General features: G+C 40.4%; 1 protein-coding gene across 1 annotated transcript in view; it reads right to left on the minus strand.

Annotated features, from left to right (window-relative positions):
- Nucleotides 1-20742, minus strand: part of ARIH1 (ariadne RBR E3 ubiquitin protein ligase 1) — a 113672-nt gene that overhangs the window by 48172 nt on the left and 44758 nt on the right. The window lies entirely within an intron of this gene.

Raw genomic sequence — 20742 nt, forward strand, 5'->3', positions numbered from 1 at the left:
CATTATTTAAACAGAAAGGATGAGAGCCCAGCAATAGCACACTGTTAGAGCGAGCTCTCCAAAAACCTGATTTTCTATAGGGATAAGCAATGAACTGAATTAAAATAAACCAAGATGATAACTTTTTTTGTTCAGAGGAAATGAGTTATATAGCTCAAATTGTAGCAAATGGAAGTATACAAGTATGAAAGCAGGTTGAGTTTTTGTTGCTATTTTGATATTTTTATTTTGCTTTTATCCTGAGAAGTTAAACTATTAGTATTTTAATAGTACTATAATTAAAACTTAGGGAGGAAAGTTGTACTATCTCTAGTGATGCCTTATGCATAGTAATGCTATTTTAAAAGGCAAGGCCGTATTATTTACAAATAAATTCTTTTTATTAAAATTTGTTATACCAGTTTAAATATAGTATTAGTAAGTAAACCTCCAAGTGCACCTCCACCTCCAAAATATTTAAAAAATGAAATTACATGACTCATTTACAAAAAAAACTTGCTTTCTGAATATTCCTTGAAATACTTTTAATTTACTAGGAAAAGGGGAGAGAAAAAGCACAAAAAGTTATACCTTAAAATATTTTTATATTAAATAGTCTATATATTAGCTTTTCATGAAATACATATCTATATATACATTATGTAGTTCACTATTTAATATGTCAAGAAACATGACATGCTAAATACTACCTCTAGAGTTTCAACTAAACTAACTACAAATGGCTTGACAGAAGATAGTGGAAAATACGTAGCATAATATTCCCCATTAATCCAGCTGAGACATAGTCCCTGTTCTCCTTAAATATCTTAATATTCTTAAGGGAAAGCAATAGGTAAAACACAACTTTTCAATCTGTGAATAAATATAACCAACAAAAATATTAATGCAGAATCTGGTTAATTAGTTTTTAACTTGTAAAGACTGGATTTCAATAACTACAATGTTCGTTACAAACAGAAAGTACTTACGTTAAATAAAAAATAATACTCAAAAAAGATTTCTGCCCAGCCGGGTGTAGCTCAGCGGTAGAGCGTCGACCTAGGAACCAAGAGGTCACCAGTTCGATTCCTGGTCAGGGCATATGCTCAGGTTGCGGGCTTGATCCCCAGTGGGGGGTGTGCAGGAGGCAGCCAATCAATGATTCTCTCTCATCATTGATGTTTCTATCTCTCCTTCTCCCTTCCTCTCTGAATAAAAAAATAAAAAGTAAAAAAAAGATTTCTAATATTTTTAATGAAGATCTTGTTCAGGGTTTGTGTCAAAGCACTTACTATATATCCAGAAAAATCACGGCAATGAGAACTCTCCTAAGACTAATGAATTTTTTAAAATATTTTTTTGATTTCAGAGAGGAAGGGAAAAGAAGAGAGAAACATCAATGGTGAGAGAGAATCATTGATCTGCTGCCTTCTGACACCCCCCAATAGGGGTTGAGCCTGCAACCTCCTGGAATTGAATCGTGACCTCCTAGTTTATAGGTTGATGCTCAACCACTGAGGTATAAATATGCTATCCTATATAATAAAGAAATAATATGAAAATTAACCCTCATGCCCTCACAAGATGGCTGCCTATGACCAGGCCAGCAGGGGGGTTAGTGAGGGACCGAGGGATCCCAGAATGAAGAGGCTGGGCTGACAGCACCCCCAACCCCTCATGCACGAATTTCGTGCACTGGGCCTCTAGTCTTTTTATAAAAAAGTCCCTTGACTACAGTATGTTTCAATGAAATGATCAAGTTATCAATCAAAATGTCAACACATTATAAAAGGGGAGCCCATATAATGTTAAAATTGTCCCTGATGATTTAGCTAATCAAAATATATGGAGCACAATAGCAAATGCTTTCCTATGAATTTTAACTCTAAAGAGAAAGCCTAAGATGCTAAATAGAAAGCATATGAAGCTAACACTAAAAATAAATAGGTAAACCAATTAAATAACCTTTTATAAAAAACATTCATGCTCACAAGATAATACAAACTTCTGTCATCCAAAACTTGACCATAGAAAATTGGTGACTCCTAATACTTTTTTGAACACTCTAGAGAGCACTGTATGCATACACAACAAAATAGACATGTGCCTATAATTTCATAAAAATATTGTATTCCTGATTTATAACCTGTTTTTTTCAATGAACAATATTTTTTGTGTGTGGGTTGTGGTGTGTCAATGTCAATTCCTCTATCATTTATCTATCTATTCATTCTTTATTAAGGTACTAGAGGCTCGGTGCAAATAATTTGTGCACGGGGGGGGGGGGGGGGAGCCTCAGCACAGCCTGCACCCTCTCCAATCCGGGACCCCTTGGGGGATGTCTGACTGCTGGTTTAGGCCTGATCCCCAGGATCAAGCCTAAAACGGCAGTCAGACATCCCTCTCACAATCTGGGACTGCTGGCTCCTAACTGCTCACCAGCCTGCCTGCCTGCCTGCCTGATGGCCCCCAAATGTCCCCCCTGCCATCCTGGTCATCCCCAAATGCCCCTCTTGCCAATCTGGTCGTCCTCAACTGCCCCCCCCCCATGGGCCTGGTCACCCCCAACTGCCCCCCTTGCCAGCCTAGTTGCCCCTAACTGCCTCCCCCCATGCTGGCCTGGTCGTCCCCAACTACACGCCCCCCGCCGGCCTGGTCACCCCACACAGCCTGCTGTTTAGTCATTTAGTCGTCCCTCACTAACCCCCCTGCCGGCCTGGTCGCCCCATGCAGTCTGCTGTTCAGTTGTTTGGTCTTCCCTCACTAACCCCCTGTTGGTCAGGTCGCCCCACGCAGCCTGCTGTTCAGTCGTTTGGTCATCCCTCACTAACCCCCTGCTTGTCGCCCCACACAGCCTGCTGTTCAGTCGTTACTGTTACTGTGACGGTGTACTGAACAATTTGCATATTCCTCTAATATTAGTATAGATTACATGTGTCCTTATTCCCCCAACCCTCCCCCATACCCACCCCCGGCTCGTGCCTTCACCCCCCTAGTGTCTATGTCCATTGGTTATGCTTATATGCATGCATACAAGTCCTTTGGTTGATTTCTCCCCCAACCTCCCCTGCCTTCCCTCTGAGGTTTGACAGTCTGATAGATTCTCTGTCTCTGGATCACTAACAATATTAACAGGTATCTTTGTCAATGAACATAAGTCTAGATTGTTTTTTACCCATTGTTGCACAATATTTCATAGTAGGTATGTACTATAATTTATTTTAACAACCTTATACTGAGGGACATTCAGCTGTTCCACATATAAACAATCCCAGATTAAAATGTTGGCCCATATGATGGGGGAAATATATCTAGATTTGAGTAACCCTTTGTCTCACAAACTGCTTTCATTTCCCAGTTTCTAACTTGCCTTTCAATCTTGTTTAATTGCCACTTTTAATTGTTATGTAGACAAATTATCTTGCAACCTGTTGTGACTTCTGGATTTCATTATCAAGCTTTAAAAGATCGTAACCCTTACTTCCTCAAATAAGTCTTCTTTTGCCAGTTCCTTCTACGCTCTATCCCCAATTTGTTAAGATTCCCTAATGTTACATCCTCTTGGTACGTTGCACTCCTGCCAACAACACATTACTAACTCTGTAATTACTATTTATTTTGTTTTCTCTGCTAGAATCTAAACCTCATGATGACTATTTTATGACTGTTATAGTCTTAGTATCTGGAAGAATCTTATTATAAACATTCAATTTCTTTTTTTAAATAACAAGAGATAAATGACAATAATAAATCTCAATTCCTTTGCTTTAAGTATATTTCTTAAAGACAGTATATACTGAAGTTTACAGCTTTTTGATCCATCCTAGAAGCTGCCAAAGAACTTTCAAATACTGTCCAGATGAACAGATTGGGCAGTTTAAGAATCGACTCATATTGTTGGGCATAGTAGGCATAGAAATTTTTTCCTTTATTAGATTAAGTTCCATTTTACAAGAAATGTAAAATTTCAAAATTTGTTTTTGTTTTGCTTTTATTTTAATTACTAGAGGCCCAGTGCACAGATTCATGCACCAGTGGGGCCCCTCAGCCTGGCTCCCACTCATTCTGGCCCCGCTATGCCTACTGCCGCCGCCGCTTGATAGCACCGCCGCGGAGACGGGAGAGGCTCGCACCGCTGCAGCTGCGCTTGCCAGCCGTGAGTCTGACATCTGGCACCCATCAGTCAGCTCTATCCCAATCCGTTGAGATATTGCTTCCCAGCAACTGTCCACAGTTTGACTCAAATAAACTCACAAAATTTCTTTATAGGTTTGAATGTTTTTTACATTTAAAACATGATCTGTCCAGCAATGATTCTACTATGGTTACATGGAAGATACTGAATATACTAAATACAACAAAATCAATACTTAAACCTATTTCGTAATTTGTCAACTTTAATAATACATTGATTGTCCTTATGTTAAACTAGAGGTCCAGTGCACAAAATTCTTGCACTCTGCGGGGTGTGTGTGTGTGTGTTCTTCAGCCCAGCCTGTGCCCTCTCGCAGTCCTGGAGCCCTTGGGGGTTAGCCTAAGCCATCAGTCAGACATCCTTGGTGCTGCTGCAGAGGCGGGAGGGGCTCTTGCCACCACCGCTGTGTTCACCAGCCATGAGCCTGGCTCAGGGCTTCTGGCTGAGCAGGACTCCTCCTGCGGGAGCACACTGACCACCAGGGGGCAGTTCCTGCATTAAGCATCTGCCCCCTAGTGGTCAGTGCACATCATAGTGACCGGTTGTTACACTGTTGGGTTGATTTGCACATTAGCCTTTTATTATATAGGACTAATAGCCCGGTGCACGAAATTAAGGGAATTAGCAGAGATATTTTAACACATTGTTTGAGGGTAGTTTTTATCAAGCGCTAACAGGTGGCGCGGGCCATTTTTGCTAATTTTTTGCGCAAATGGCAACGTTCAGTAAAATTACGGTAACTTTAGTTTACGTATTTATATGTTACCTGCATTCTACCGCTAGTCTATAAAAAACGTATTAATGTGTGTCCGGCGCTCTACTACACTGGTTGAACGTATAAATACATAAAATGTATAAATACGTTTCCCGCATACAATGTGTTAAAATTGCTATTTGCCCTTTCTCTATAATAGAGGTGTGAGAGATGAACAGAAATTAGTAAAATATATATGAAAATATATAAATTTATTAATAAATAAACAGTAACAAAAGGATATAAGAACAACAGAGGCATGATATAAAAACAACAAAAAACATGATATGAAAACAACAAAAACATGATATAAAAAAACAGTGATGCAAACAATGACTGATAAAGTGATTCAACTTATTCTAATATCTCCCTGTACACCACATTAAGAGTGAAAACACTTTCAGAGTGCTTGACTAATTTCCCTTGTGATGAAGTATTTAGAACTTAAACTGTAACGTCACATGCTCTTAAAACTCCAGAGAAAGCAACATATAACTGACCATGTGCGAAAATGGGTTCAGCTACGAATATTCCTACTCTCTCTAGAGCAGTGGTTCTCAACCTGTGGGTCGCTACCCCTTTGGGGGTCGAACAACCCTTTCACAGAGGTCACCTAAGACAGTGATGGCGAACCTATGACACGCGTGTCAGAGGTGACACGTGAACTCAATTTTTTGGTTGATTTTTCTTTCTTAAATGGCATTTAAATATATAAAATAAATATCAAAAATATAAGTCTTTGTTTTACTATGGTTGCAAAGATCAAAAAATTTCTATATGAGACGGCACCAGAGTTAAGTTAGAGTTTTTCAAAATACTGACATGCCAAGCTCAAAATGTTCGCCATCACTGGCCTAAGACCATAGGTAAACACATATATAATGACATATTGTTTTTGTGATTAATCACCATGCTTTAATTATGTTCAATTTGTAACAATGAAAATACATCCTGCATATCAGATATTTACATTACGATTCATAACAGTAGCAAAATTACAGTTATGAAGTAGCAATGAAAATAATTTTATGGTTGGGGGTCACCACAACCTGAGGAACTGTATTAAAGGGTCACGGCATTAGGTAGGTTGAGAACCACTGGTCTAGAGTTTGTCCTTTTGATTTATTAATAGTCATCACAAATGCTGGCATCACGGGAAACTGTCATCGAACTAATTTAAATGGGAGGCCAGTGTCAGATGGGGACAAATCAATTCTTGGAATCAGAACAACCTCTCCCTCTGCAGATCCTGTTAATACTACAGCTTCGATAATGTTAGGTCGTAATCTTTTGATAATAAATCTGGTACCATTACAGAGACCCCATTTACTATTAAGATTTCTCAATAGCATGATGATTGCACCACTTTCAATTTTAATTTATGACATGGCATTCCCGAAGGAGTAACACTATTAAGAAATTTGATGGCGAAATTTTCCTTTCCAGCATCTTCTGCTGAATCAATGGAATCATCACTCAGATATGTGTGAAAATCTCCATTGAGTATATCCAAAATGTCTTCCTTTAATTTTTGAACATGCTAATTTTTTTGGACAAAGAATTGCATGTTTAGATATATTTTTAATATTATCTATAGATATACTATTTCCGAAGGTAGCTTCAATAATAGATCCATTACAAATCATTTCACAGGGGATTTCAATACTATCCATTCCTAAATGAAAACTGCTATCAAGTTTGCCATCTCCAAGTTTTACTACTATCCACTATAAGCAGAGTCCTCTGATCTCATATTAGTTTTAAGAGACAACTTTCTAAAACATCCCCAAACATTACAGTACTTTAAACTCGTTTGTACTATGGCCGATCCCATAACATGCGGTAAAATACTGAGACACTGTCGAAAATCCCCTCCAAGAAGAAGTTTCCCACCAAATACAACATTTAAATTCATAATTCCTCTTAGTAATCTGTCTATGGCATTTATAGCATGACTGGATGCCATGGTGCATTCATCAATAATGAGAAGTTGGGCCTTTTTAATAGTTTTAGCAACTTCACTGTTTATATCGTGTCTAGAAATTTAAGTTTCATTTAATGGAATTGGTCATTTATATTGGTAATGAAAGGTTCTTCCACCGAGAAGTAAATTTGCAGCAATTCCTGTAGAAAGTGTGGGTAAAACAGTACCACCACAACCTCTAATATAATGTATTAAAACTTTATTGTGAGGAGCAGCTACAGTGCTTTGGAAAGGTTCAAGCCTTGGACTGATGAGAGGGCACAGTCCTCTCATTGCCACGTGCAAGTCCCAGCTCAGAGGGCAGGGCTCTCCCAGCACAATTATAGCCAATAGCTATAGTTGTAAGCTTGAACCTATGGTCCAAACACGTAGCCCCACGTGCCTGAGTGATGTAAGCTTGACAGAGTTCAAGTACATGTAGTTGAGTAGGACTGAAACCCAGGAGAATGTTGTAAACATCTTGATCACGCCCTTACTTTGCCTCGTGGCATCTGCTATACTATAAAATAAAGACACGACTGTGGGCATTGTCGCTGTCTCTCAGAGAAGCAGCGTCCCACCGAGAGCCAGCTTTCTTTCATTCTCTTGTCTGTCTTTCCTAAGCCTTTCAGCCGTCTCCACTCAGGTTCATCCTTGGCCGCGCTGGCGCGGCCCACTTTATAAAGATATGCCTCCATGCTCCGAGGGCAGGTTCCTGCCTCAAACCTCGCCCTTACTGGAAACAGCTCCGGGAAACAGCTTGGGGGAGGGTGCAGCCATTTCCAAGACAACCCCTGTAGGACTGACTTCCTTCTGGTTGGTCGTGCCTCAGGTCGTGATGTTACACCCAGGGTTTTTATATAAGTAGATGACCCTACACTTAACTCTTTCTCTTTTATTTAAAATTTATTTTATTGATTTTGACAGAGAAGGGCAGGGATAGTTAGAAACATCGATGACACAAAACATCGCTTAGCGGCATCCTGCACAACCCCCACTGGGGATCGAGCCTGCAACCAAGGTACATCCCCTTGACCAGAATGGATCCTGGGACCCTTCAGTCCGTGGGCCATCCTCTATCCACTGAGCCAAACCAGCTAGTGCTCTACACTTAACTCTTGAGTTTTGGATGAAATTTCTTGGACCTTTTCCCAGTTAATTATAAGTTCATACACTTTTTCACTAATTACATTATTTTTACATTATATAGCTTTCCCCCTCCAATAATGATTAATGCCTTTATTTCCTAAACTTGATTATCCTGGATTAATTAGACATAATTCAAACATTTAAATATATTCAAGTGCTCACTTTGGCCAAAACTCCACTGCACCCCTTGTTCTGTATATTGATAGCATCCATTTTCTTCTGGTAACTATTGTTATTGAAGTCTGTGGTCAAAATAATTTTCATTTTATAATTCAAATCCTTTTTCAACTGGCACACATATAAGTTTCTTTCTTCATTCTTGAAGATTTTAGTAACTCCATGGGGTTTATTGTAGCATTTAACTCTCTTTTGAAATGCCATTCGGTCTTAATTACTTTAAGATTCTTTAGTTGTTAACACTGTGTTTGAAAGTTCCTTCAGTTTGCTGGCTTTTATGTACACATTTGTGAAAAACAGATCAAAGTGAAAGAGACTGATTCTGTGTGAAGCACTGTAGTTCTGGTACCTTGCTTAATGAGCCAACACATTCTCTCTGCTTCACCAACTATGGTAAACAACTGCAAAGCATATCCTGGGGCATTGCTTCCCTCCTTTCTAGCAATCCTTGCTTATCCTTTTCCAAAAACCATACTGATGAAAATAAGTACAAGATGGACCTGTGGTTTTTCCTTCAATCCAGCCATTTCAGTGGGGGAAGGGCATAATTAGAGTTCCCTTACCCCATCTCTCAGATGGTCTAGGTTGGTGGTTGGCAAACTACGGCTCACGAGCCACATGCAGCTCTTTGGCCCCTTGAGTGTGGCCATGAAGTTTCAATCGCACTGTACGTGCGCGCCCGCATGTGGTATTTTGTGGAAGAGCCACACTCAAGGGGCCGCAATTTGCCGACCACTGGTCTAGGTTTCTGAGCAGAGATTATAAATCCTCTTCTTTCTCTATGGTTCTTCCTGTCCAGTTAGCATGTTTACAAAAATATAGGTAAGCAAACTTGCATTGAATTGGTCAACTTTCCAAGATATCTAGAACTTAATATTTAATTTTTGACTGCTTGACAGATATAAACCAAATAATATAAATTTCAAGGCAGGAATAATTACAGCCTAAAAACTGGTTGTGGAGATGGGAGATTGGTCACTAAGGGTACATCACTAGGTAGTGTTTCTTTTTGAATTCTGAATGACTGAAGAATCATTGTTTGCATGAAAATCAATATTTAATTTTGTCATTAGGAATTTATCTTAAAAGCCACTAGGGCTTCATCCTATATAATAAAAGGCTAATATGCAAATCAACTGAACAGCGGAATGACCAGTTACTATGACATGCCCTGACCACCAGGGGGTAGACGGTCAATGGAGGAGCTGCCCCCTGGTGGTCAGGGTGCTCAGCCAGAAGCCAGGCTCATGGCTGGCGAGCACAGTGGCAGTGGTGGGAGCCTTTCCTGCCTCCACAGCAGCGCTAAGGATGTCTGGCTAATGGCTTTCAGACATCCCCTGAGGGCTCCCAGACTGCAGGCTGGGCTGAGGGACCCCCCTTCCCCCGAGTGCATGAATTTCGTGCACCGGGCCTCTAGTATTTCATAAAAAGGCCATTGTTGAAGTATTTATTTTCACAATGGAATCAGAAAACCAGAAATGATGAGCAAATTTTAAGTTATATAGTGGGCTTTTCTACTGTGTATTCTTAGGTTATCAGAGTTCAATCCTCCTTAGGGTCCTTAGTGCTCCCATTACATATTTATAAGAAATCAATAGTCTATTGCTATAAGCCTGAGAGGGGACAAACACACACACGAAAAATTTTAAGGGAGCATTATACACACACACACACACACACACACACACACGCAGATATATGCATAAACATACAAATATACACTTTTACTTCTAAATAAAATAATTTTTAAAAATTGATTTTAGAGAGAGAGGGAGAGGGAGAGAGAAACACTGAGTAGTTGCATCCTGCACGCACCCCTACCAGGGATCAAACCCACAATCTAGGTATGTGTCCTGACTGGGAAACAAACCCACACCTTTTGGTATACAGGAAGACACTCCAACCATCTGACACATATCAGCCAGGGCCTGAATAATTTTTATTTCAACATTCTCATGTGGCATTTTATGGATACCAGACTTCAATTTCAAAAGGCTACAAAATGGTCACAATTATTTTATGTCTTAATTATTGTTCTGACAAAGCACTAAAAGAGGTCTGTGACACCAACATCTCTTATAGAAACTGCTATTTCAACTATCTTTTGGCCCCATTAACCTACTTCTAATGGTGTAATTTTTTCCACTTTTAGTATATTTAAGCAAAAATGTGAAGGGAGGAAAGGAACAGATTAAGTGGATTTAAACCATAGTAATGAATAAGAACTACCATCACATTTGTAAGAACAAAAATAACAGACAAAGCATGAAAATGACATTTGTAAAAGACCACAAAATAGAACAAGAGAAGACACACTAGAAGAGGAGGCTTTCCCCAGTCTTTTCATATTGACACTAGAGGCCCGTTGCAGGAAGATTCCTGTAAGAACAGGGCTTCCTCGGGCCTATTCCTGCAAGAATAGGGCTTCATGCGGCCAGAGCGAAGCGGGCTTCAATCCCTTCTCCGCTGTCTCGCTCCCTCCCATGTCCGCTGCCTCGGCTCCGCTCCCATGTCCCCTGACTCGGCTCCACTCCGTATCCACGGCCTTGGCTCTGCTCCATGTCCGCTGCCTCAGCTCCACTCCCGTGTCCACTGCCTCGGCTCCGCTCCCATCTCCGCTGCCTCGGTTCCTCCCTTCTCCGCTGCTTCGCTCCCTTCTGCAGCGCTTGGCTTCCTTCTATGCTGTCTTCAGTCATCCGTGCCTGCATATGCAAATTAACGGCCATCTTTGTTGGGTTAATTTGCATACTCATCCTGATTGGCTGGTGGGAGTGACACCAATTTGCATGTTTCTCTTTTATTAGTGTAGATTAGTTTCACAGCTCAATCCTGTGAAATTCTACATAAAATAGCTAGTAGATATATAGTACAGTACAGTAGGTCCTAGGGTTACATCGGAGATCCGTTCCTATGGCGTGACGTAACATGATTTTCCCCGTAAGTTGGAACCCACCTACATAAGAACCTATGTCACTCACCGGAGCACATACACAGCAGTAGTGAAGTGAAACAGTGAAAAAAATTTTAAAGAAAAATAATTCCTGACCTTTACTTGTGGTAAATAAATAATAAAAAACATAAAGCACATATGTGCATACATCAAAATGACGGAACTTTTTTTTTTTATAAATACTGTAAATGGGAGATGGCGACGTAACCACAAAACGACGTACATCAAGTCCGACGAAACCCGAGCAGTATAAGCAGTATTAGCAAGTTATTAAGAAAAATTGAAGCCGAAGCCGGTTTGGCTCAGTGGATAGAGCGTCGGCCTGCGGACTGAAGGGTCCCAGGTTCGATTCCGGTCAAGGGCACGTACCTGGGTTGCAGGCACATCCCCAGTGGGAGATGTGCAGGAGGCAGCTGATCGATGTTTCTCTCTCATCGATGTTTCTAACTCTCTATCTCTCTACCTTCCTCTCTGTGGAAAATCAATAAAATATATTAAAAAAAAAAAGAAAAAAAAAGAAAAATTGAAGTTCTTTTATTTTTCATTTATAATCCTTGTAAAACTATTAGACTGTTAAAAAAAAACCAAATTGCATTACTTTGGTAAAAATCATAAAAAGACTCCTCAAGTAGAATGTAAATTTTCATACAAAGTAAAAGATTCACTGCATCGCCGAGACCGGTTTGGCTCAGTGGATAGAGCGTCGGCCTGCGGACTGAGGGGTCCCGGGTTCGATTCCGGTCAAGGGCATGTACCTGGGTTGCGGGCATATCCCCAGTGGGGGATGTGCAGGAGGCAGCTGGTCGATGTTTCTCTCTCATCGATGTTTCTAACTCTCCATCTCTCTCCCTTCCTCTCTGTAAAAAAAAAAATCAATAAAATATATTTAAAAAAAAAAAAGATTCACTGCATCCTTTGTGGTTATTAAAAATATGATTTTATTGATTTCAGAGAGAGGAAGAGAGGGACAGAAATATCAATGATGAGAGAGAATCATTGATCGGCTGCCTGGATCAAGCCCACAACTCGGGCATGTGCCTTGACTGGTAATTGAACCATGACCTCTGGGTTCATGGGTTGATACTTAACCACTGAGCCACACTAGCCAGGCCTCTTTGTGGTTTTTAAAGCTATTCTTTCAAAAGGGCTAAAATTTTATGTAAGATGACTGGCACACATATAAACTCTATAGAATTTCACAGAAATAAAACTAAGGACTTAGTGATAGAAAATCTTCTGTTTCTAAGAAAGACTTTTGGCCTTCATTTAAAAAAAAAATAATCTAATAATGACTTATTATGTCAGTAGGATTTGTGCACCAGGCCTCTAGTCCTATCTAATAAAGAGGGAATATGCTAATCTACCCTCACACTGTCGCAAAGATGGCAGCGCCCACAGCCAATAGAGGGAATATGCTAATTGACTACCCTGCCCTCAAAGACGGCAGCACCCACAGCCACAAGATGGCCGGCAGGGGAGGGCAGTTGTGGGCAATCAGGCCAGAAGGGGAGGGCAGTTAGGGGAAACTGGGCTGGCAGAAGAGGGCAGTTGGAGGCAATCCGGATGGCAGGGGAAGGCAGTTGGGGGCAATTGGGCCAGCAGGGGAGGATTTAAGCGATCAGACTGGCAGGTGAGTAATTAGGGGGTGATCAGGCTGGCAGGAAGAAGCAGTTAGGAGCAATCAGGCAGGTGAGCGGTTGGGAGCCAGCAGTCCCAGATTGTGAGATCGGGCCTGTGGGATTGGGCCTACACCGGCAATCGGACATCCCCCAAGGGGTCCCAGATTGGATAGGGTGCAGGCTGGGCTGAGGGACAACTCCCCCACAGTGCACAAATTTTGTGCACCGGGCCTCTAGTCTATATATATAAAAGCCTAAGTGACTTTGTGATCAATTGACCAGTTGCTATGATGTGCACTGACCACCAGGGGGCAGACGCTCAACACAGGAGCTGTCCCCTGGTGGTCAGTGTGCTCCCACAGCCAGCCAATGCCCCCCCTCCCCCGGTCCCTCCCATCCGGCAGGCCCCGTCTGACAGCCGGCAGTTCCCGGCTGGCCCAACCCTGATTAGGACTGTGCGAGATGGCCCCAATAGGTCCTGATCACTGACCAGGCCTAGGGACCCCACCCATGCACGAATTTCGTGGACCAGGCCTCTAGTAGTCAATAATATTGCAGTAACTATGCATGGTGCCAGGTGAGTACTTGAAATATCAAGGGGATAACTTTGTAAAGTACTGTATAGGAGATTGTCTAACCACTATGCTATACACCTGAAACTAATACAAAATAGTGAATGTAAAATGTAATTAAAAAAAATTGCCCTTTAGAGAGGTAAAAACAGTGAAATAGCAACTATTGTAGTTTATTATGGTTCAATAAAAATAAATTAACAGTCATCTTTTTATCATCACTAAAACAAGTTTTGGATTTTTAATACTAATCTAAAATTATTTCACATTTTATTATATGTGGTTTATAGGTAAGTATACTGCTCCTCATATATTTTTAAGAAAATGTAGAATACTTTTTGAGATCAATAAAATTTTTCCCCTATCGGAGAAAACAAAACCCAATTAAAACAAAACAAAACAAAACTGCATGATAACAAAAATCTCCTGAGCTTGCTAAGCAAGAGAGTACTTGGACAAAGAAGCTACTAAATACTACTATTTTCAAATTGCAGTACAAAAATCGTATTGCATAATTTGAGAAACTTTATGTAATTCGTTACCCTATACTTTATCCTTTTCGGTGCTGAGACACGATGAAAGAAAGTATATTAAGAAACTAACCAGAGTGAAACAGAGGTAAGATAACTCCTTCCAGACTTGAATTAGCAAAATTACAGTGTCTTACAAAAAGGCTTCCACACCCATTTATTACAGAAAAATTTAAGTACAGTCATCCCTCGCTCTCTGTGGGGGATTGATTCCAGGATCCTCCAGGGATACCAAATTCTGCAGATGCTCAAGTTGCTCATATAAAATGGCATGGTATTTGCATATAGCCTACACACATCCTCCTATATACTTTAAATCCTCTCTAGATTACTTGTAATACCATACAATGTAGATGCTATGGAAATTGTTATACTGCAGTTTACGACATAATGACAAGAAAAAAGTCTGTACACTTTCAATACAGATGCAACCATTGTAGGCCTAACTACACAGTACAGATGAGCAACAACATCACATTTTTTTTTTTGTGGCGTTGTTTTTTTCTGAATATTTTAGATGTACAGTTGGTTCAATTATAGATGCAGAACTCATGAATATGAAGGGCCAGTTGCATATATATTGTTCATTTGGCCAGTTCCACACCACCGTATCGAATTCCCATACACAAAAACCCCCATTATCAACATTATGCTAATCAGAAGGCTTTTTTAAAGAATAAGATTTTATTTCATATGAACTTTCAAAGTAGATCTGAAACTATGCCAAGGCATTTTAAGAAGCTAATGAGTATTCCCTTCATAACAGAGACTAGAACACTCTACACCAGAGTCTCCAGGAGACAAAAATGGTGGTTTCACAAGTATTTCAGCCATACTTAAAGACACATGTTCACCTTCACTGGTAGTTATCCAAGTTCTTTGGCTTGACTATGATTACTTCAATTTACCAAATTCTTCTTAACCTAAAGTCCCTGGACCTTCAACAAGTGTAGAGGGTAAAAAACATAACTTATATACAAATATTCATCCTCCCTACTGCCCTGGAGAAGCTCCAAAGCTTTTATTTCCTCAAGAGACCATACCTCCCCAAATGACAAGAACCAATATTATTTTTTAAAACTATGTTTTACTTCAAAGAAAATTAAGACAGTGGCTTCTATGCTTTCTGTCTAAATATATGCATGCAAGGCAAGTCTATTCCCTCTGCTCTGCTCAATGGTCTTTTTTTTTTTCCCAAGCTACTTGTTTGATTTATGCAATAGTGGGTCTGATTCCAATTAAAGAGACAAATGGTATATAAAAAGAAGCATCATCTTTATCCTTTTGATAACGGTATTTCAATATACTTAATGGAAATCCTCTGGTTGTAAATATTGAGAGCCTGAAAGTATGTTTAATCTAGCTACGCTAAAACTAAGAATAAGCAATCAAAACACAAGACAGGCCCTGGCTGGTGTGGTTCAGTTCGCTAGAGTGTCATCCCGTGCACTGAATGGTCGAGGGTCCTAGTTAAGACACATACCCAGACTGTGTGTTCAATTCCCAGACAGGGTGGATACGGGAGGCAACTGATTGATGCCTCTCTCTCACATCAATGCTTCTCTCTCCCCCTGTCTCAATCTCTAAAAAATAAACCAACCAACCAAACAACAAAAAAATACAGTATATAATTAATTAATTTTTACATAGTTCCATCAAAGATTAAGCAATTATATGTGGAAACTGTGCTAGTTAGTGTCAATATTAATTGCTTTAAAGGGAAGAGAGAGACAGCTATTTGCAAAATGATATGCTAAGTATGTAAGAGGAGAATGCTAGAAAAGTAATAGAAAATACAACTAATGTTATTAAGTCAAATTGACAACAGTAAATGTGGTAAGAATTCAGAGAATAAAGAAATGTCAATTAGTGAAACTGGCTCTAGCTGTTTTGCTCAGTGGGCACAGCATCGGCCTGCAAACCAAAGGGTCTTGGGTTAGAGTCCAGTCAAGGGCACACTCCTTGATTGCAGGCTCCTCCCTGGCCTGAGCCCTGGTCAGGGATTGTGCAGGGGGCAACCAATCTATGTGTTTCTCTCACATGGATGTTTCTCTTTGTCTTTCCCTCTCTCTAAAAATCAATGAAAAAATATCCTCAGGAGAGGATAACAACAACAGAAAGGTCAAATTGACAATAGTATATGTGATAAGAATTCAGAGAATAAGAGATCCAGAGGGCATCACACAAGTTGTTGTATGATGTATAGAGAAGTATACATAATGTCTGTGAGCACAACCCCAAAATGAAATATTATTGATAATCTCTGAACTTATGCAAAGATATAAATAACTCCTGAGGAGACTGGGGCCTGAATAGTGGAGAACATCCCAATAGAGTGTAGAGAAATAAGTATAGACATACAGAATAGAGTAAAAATATTGATTTCAAAAGTCAGATAGTATAGCTTTTAAAAAAATACACACACACACACACACACACACACACACACACACACACACATATATATATTTTAAATTACGTCAGAGAGGAAGGGGGAGAAAAAGATAGAAACATCAATGACTGAGAGAGAATCATTGATCGGCTGCCTCCTGCACACCCCCCACTGGGGATGGAGCATGCAACCTGGGCATGTGCCCTGACTGGGAATTGAACCGCGACCTTCTGGTTCATAGGTCAATGCTCAACCACTGAGCAATACCAACTGGGTGGTATAGCTAAGAGTATTAAGGGAACGGGGGGGGGGGGGGGTCCAAAGGAGGGAGAAAGGAATAGAGAGAGGCAAGAGCATTCTAATTGTTTTAAAGTTCTCACTTTAATAGTGTATCAGTTGATTTTCTTGAGTTCCCGAGATAGATGATTACGTGGCATATATAAAACTTTTCCTCCTTTCTAATCTTTACACCACTATTTTTTTTAATGGGCAAACTTCTAATGTTTCAACATTAGTATAATTTTGCTGTACATTATTAGTTGATACCCTTTATTCAGATGAGAAATTACCTTTTTAGTTTACTAAAAGTTTTTTTTTTATAAATCATGGATAAATGCACAATATTATTAAAATGTATTATTGGCATTTATTATGATTACCTTTTACTATCTCTTCATTAACACCTGCTAAGCTGTAAGTGCTCTACATGAGTTTCTTCTCCAATGGTGACCTGTTCTATTCCTAGGAGAAATCCTATTAGGCTATAAATTCACTCAATTCAATTAAGTAATATTTTATTTATGAATGCAACAGCTATGTTCATAATAAAAATGATTTTCTGAATCTAGTCTGGCACAGTGAAGAGACATGAGAGGTGTAGAATAAATGGAAGGTCCCTGGTGCCCCTCTGTCTCCACGAGGGGGCAGGGCAAGGTCCACTTGCATTAAAAAAAAAAAAGAAAGATTTTCTTATGTTGTTGTCTTTGTTAAAAATTTGTAACCACAGCCCTAGCTTGTTTGGCTCAGTGGATAGAGGGTTGAACCTGAGCAAAGGGTCCCAGGTTCGATTTCGATCAAGGGCACATGCCTGGGTTGCAAGCTCGGACCCAGTGGGGGCGGGGGGTGGGGTGGGGGTGGGGGGGGAAGACATGTGTTGGAGACAGCTGATCAGTGATTCTCTCTCATCGTTGATGTTTCTATCTCTTTCTCCCTCTTCCTTCCTCTCCAGAATCAATAAAAATATATTAAAGAAAAATATTTGTAACCACAGTTATTTTAATTTAACATCCTATATAAGGCTAATATGCAAATTGTTCCTTCGACTGGGAGTTTGACCAGGGGGCAGGGCCAGCCAACCGGACCCCACCAGTGCATGAATTTGTGCACTAGGCCTCTAGTGAATTAATGCACTACCTTTTTCTAGTTTGAAATAACTTTCAATAGGACTGCCAGTCCTCTGAAGTTTATTAGAAAGAACTTGTCCTTTAAAATCATCTAGTGCTTTTTGGAGGAGAAATATATACATTTTAGTATATTTATTACATTTCCCCATGATTATCTTTCTACTTCTTCTTGGGGATGGGGACAGTTTAGGTAATTTACATTTCTAATCTTTTAAATGTATTGATAAAAGTGATACACAGTATCACTCCATTGATAGCTCCTGACAGATCATCCAAACAGAAAATCAATAAAGAGCTATCAGCATTGAGAAACCAAGATGGCGGCATAGGTAAACACCTGAAATTGCTGCCTCGCACAACCAATTCAAAAATACAACTAAAAGACACAACGGACATCATCCAGAACCACAGGGAGGCTGGCTGAGTGGAAATTCTACAACTAGAAGGAAAGAGAAAAGCACACTGAGGCTCAGAGGAGGTGCGGAAGTAAAGTGCAGAGGTACGGAGGTGTGCGCAGAAAGGGCTTGCAACTGAGGACATGGTTGTCTTTTTCAATTGGGAGGGAGACACAAGATCCCAACTCTCCTGACTCCAGTTACGGACGAGACTGGGGACCCAGACTCATACGGGAGAAACTGGACTGTCTGGCATCGGGCGGAACTCAAGGGCGGCTTTCTCTCAGAGGTGCTTGCAGCGATTACCGAGGGACACTGAAACCCGGGGCCTCTTAGGGCAGGGCTGAGGAGCAGCCATAGCTGTTTACTCCGCCCTGTTGATTCCCTGAGACCCCGCCCCACCCAAGCTGTGCGCAGAGGCTTTTGCTATGAATGACCTGGCCCTTTGCAATCTAAAATTACCTAACAAACTGCAGCTGGGTCAGAGAAACCCAGAACCTCCAAAAGAAGGCTCAAGGCTCCACAGCAGCTTGCACTGCTTCACAGCTGGGCCTTATCTGGGCACCTCCAAATCCCAAACAAAGAAGAGGAATCAGCAGACCTCTCCATAGCTCCTGCTGGGTAGACTCAGGCAGAGGCTAAATTAGCACATCCTTAGAGAGCCAAGAGCCAGTGTACCCAGTGGTCAGAGTGGGACCATCCAGGTTACAACTCCTCAGATCCATAAGGGACACGCTCAGGGGTCAGACTCAGTGAGCACCAAAGCCCCACTGAAGCAAGTCTTGCCTCAGAAGGGTGTCTTCAGCACAGAAGTTCTCCCACCGTAGACACAGCTGATTCTCACAGCCAATTGGCATGGAGGTCAATTCCTCCCAGTGATACCAACTACAATCAAGGCTCAACTACAACAAGACTACGCACACAGCCCACAAAGGGGTGCACCAAGAATGTCCACCTCAGGTAACTGGGGAGGATGAGCCATTGAGCCCTATAGACTCCTAGCACAGAAAGTCACTCTATCAACACAGGGAAGCAACCAAAATGCGGAGACAAAGAAACAGGTCACAAATGACAGAAATGGAGGAAAGCAAACTACTGGATATAGAGCTCAAAATTACACTTACAAGGTTTTTCAAGAATTTTCTAGAAACTGCCGATAAATTTAGTAGACCCTCAATAAGTCTAGTGAGACCCTCGTGGATATGAAAAAGGATCAACTAGAAATTAAGCATATACTGACTGAAATAAAGAATACTATACAGAGATCCAACAGCAGACTAGAGAATCGCAAGAATCAAGTCAAAGATTTGAAGTACGAAGAAGTAAAAAACACCCAACCAGAAAAACAAAGAGAAAAAAGAATCCAAAAATATGAAGATAGTGTAAGGAGCCTCTGGGACAACTTCAAGCGTACCAACATCCGAATTATCGGGGTGCGAGAAGAAGAGAGCAAAATATTGAAAACATATTTGAAGAAATAGTGACAGAAAACTTCCCCTACCTGGTGAAAGAAATAGACTTACAGGTCCAGGAAGCACAGAGAACCCCAAACAAAAGGAATCCAAAGAGGACCACACCAAGACACATCATAATTAAAATGCCAAGAGCAAAAGACAAAGAGAGAATCTTAAAAGCAGCAAGAGAAAAACGGTTAGTTACCTACAAGGGAGTACCCATAAGATTGTCAGCTGATTTCTCAACAGAAACTATGCAGGCCAGAAGGGAGTAGCAAGAAATATTCAAAGTGATGAACAGCAAGAACCTACAACCAAGATTACTTTACCCAGCAGAGCTATCATTCAGAATTGAAGGTCAGATAAAGAGCTTCACACAGATAAGAAAAAGCTAAAGAAGTTCATCACCACCAAACCAGTATTATATGAAATGCTGAAAGGTATCCTTTAAGAAGAGGAAGAAGAAAAAGGTAAAGATACAAATTATGAACAACAAATACACATCTATCAACAAGTGGATCTAAAAATCAAGTGAATAAATAATCTGATGAACAGAATAAACTGGTGAATATAATAGAATCAGGGGCATAGAAAGGGAGTGGACTGACTATTCTCGGGGGGAAAGGGTTGTGGGGGTGCGGGAAGAGACTGGACAAAAATTGTACACCTATGGATGAGGACAGTGGGGGGGGTGAGGGCAGAAAGAGGGTGGGGTGGGAACCGGGTAGAGGGGAGCTATGGGGGGCTGGGGGGGGGGGCGAGAGGAACAACTGTAATAATCTGAACAATAAAGATTTAAAAAAATAAAAATAAAAAGAGTGAAGTCCGATGTCAAAAATAAAAGAATTACCAGTCTTAAATGATATATTAGACCAAATGGACATAATTGAAATTTACAGAGCCTTTCATCCCAGAACATCAGATTAAGCATTCTTCTCAACTGCACATAGAACATTCTCAAAGACAGATCATATGTTGGGTCACAAAACTAGCCTCAACAAATTTAAGAAGATTGAAATCATAGCAAGCATATTCTCTTACCATAATGCTTTGAAATAAGACATAAATTGCATAAATAAAACACAAGCCCCACAAATATTAAACAACATAGTACTAAAAAGTGACTGGGTTAAAGAAAAAATAAAAAGTGAATCTTATCAAAACTTCTGGGATGGCCCTAACTGGTTTGGCTCAGTAGTTAGAGCATCGG

Source organism: Myotis nattereri, assembly GCF_964212035.1.
Source record: "Myotis nattereri genome assembly, chromosome: 1".
NCBI lineage: Eukaryota > Metazoa > Chordata > Mammalia > Chiroptera > Vespertilionidae > Myotis > Myotis nattereri.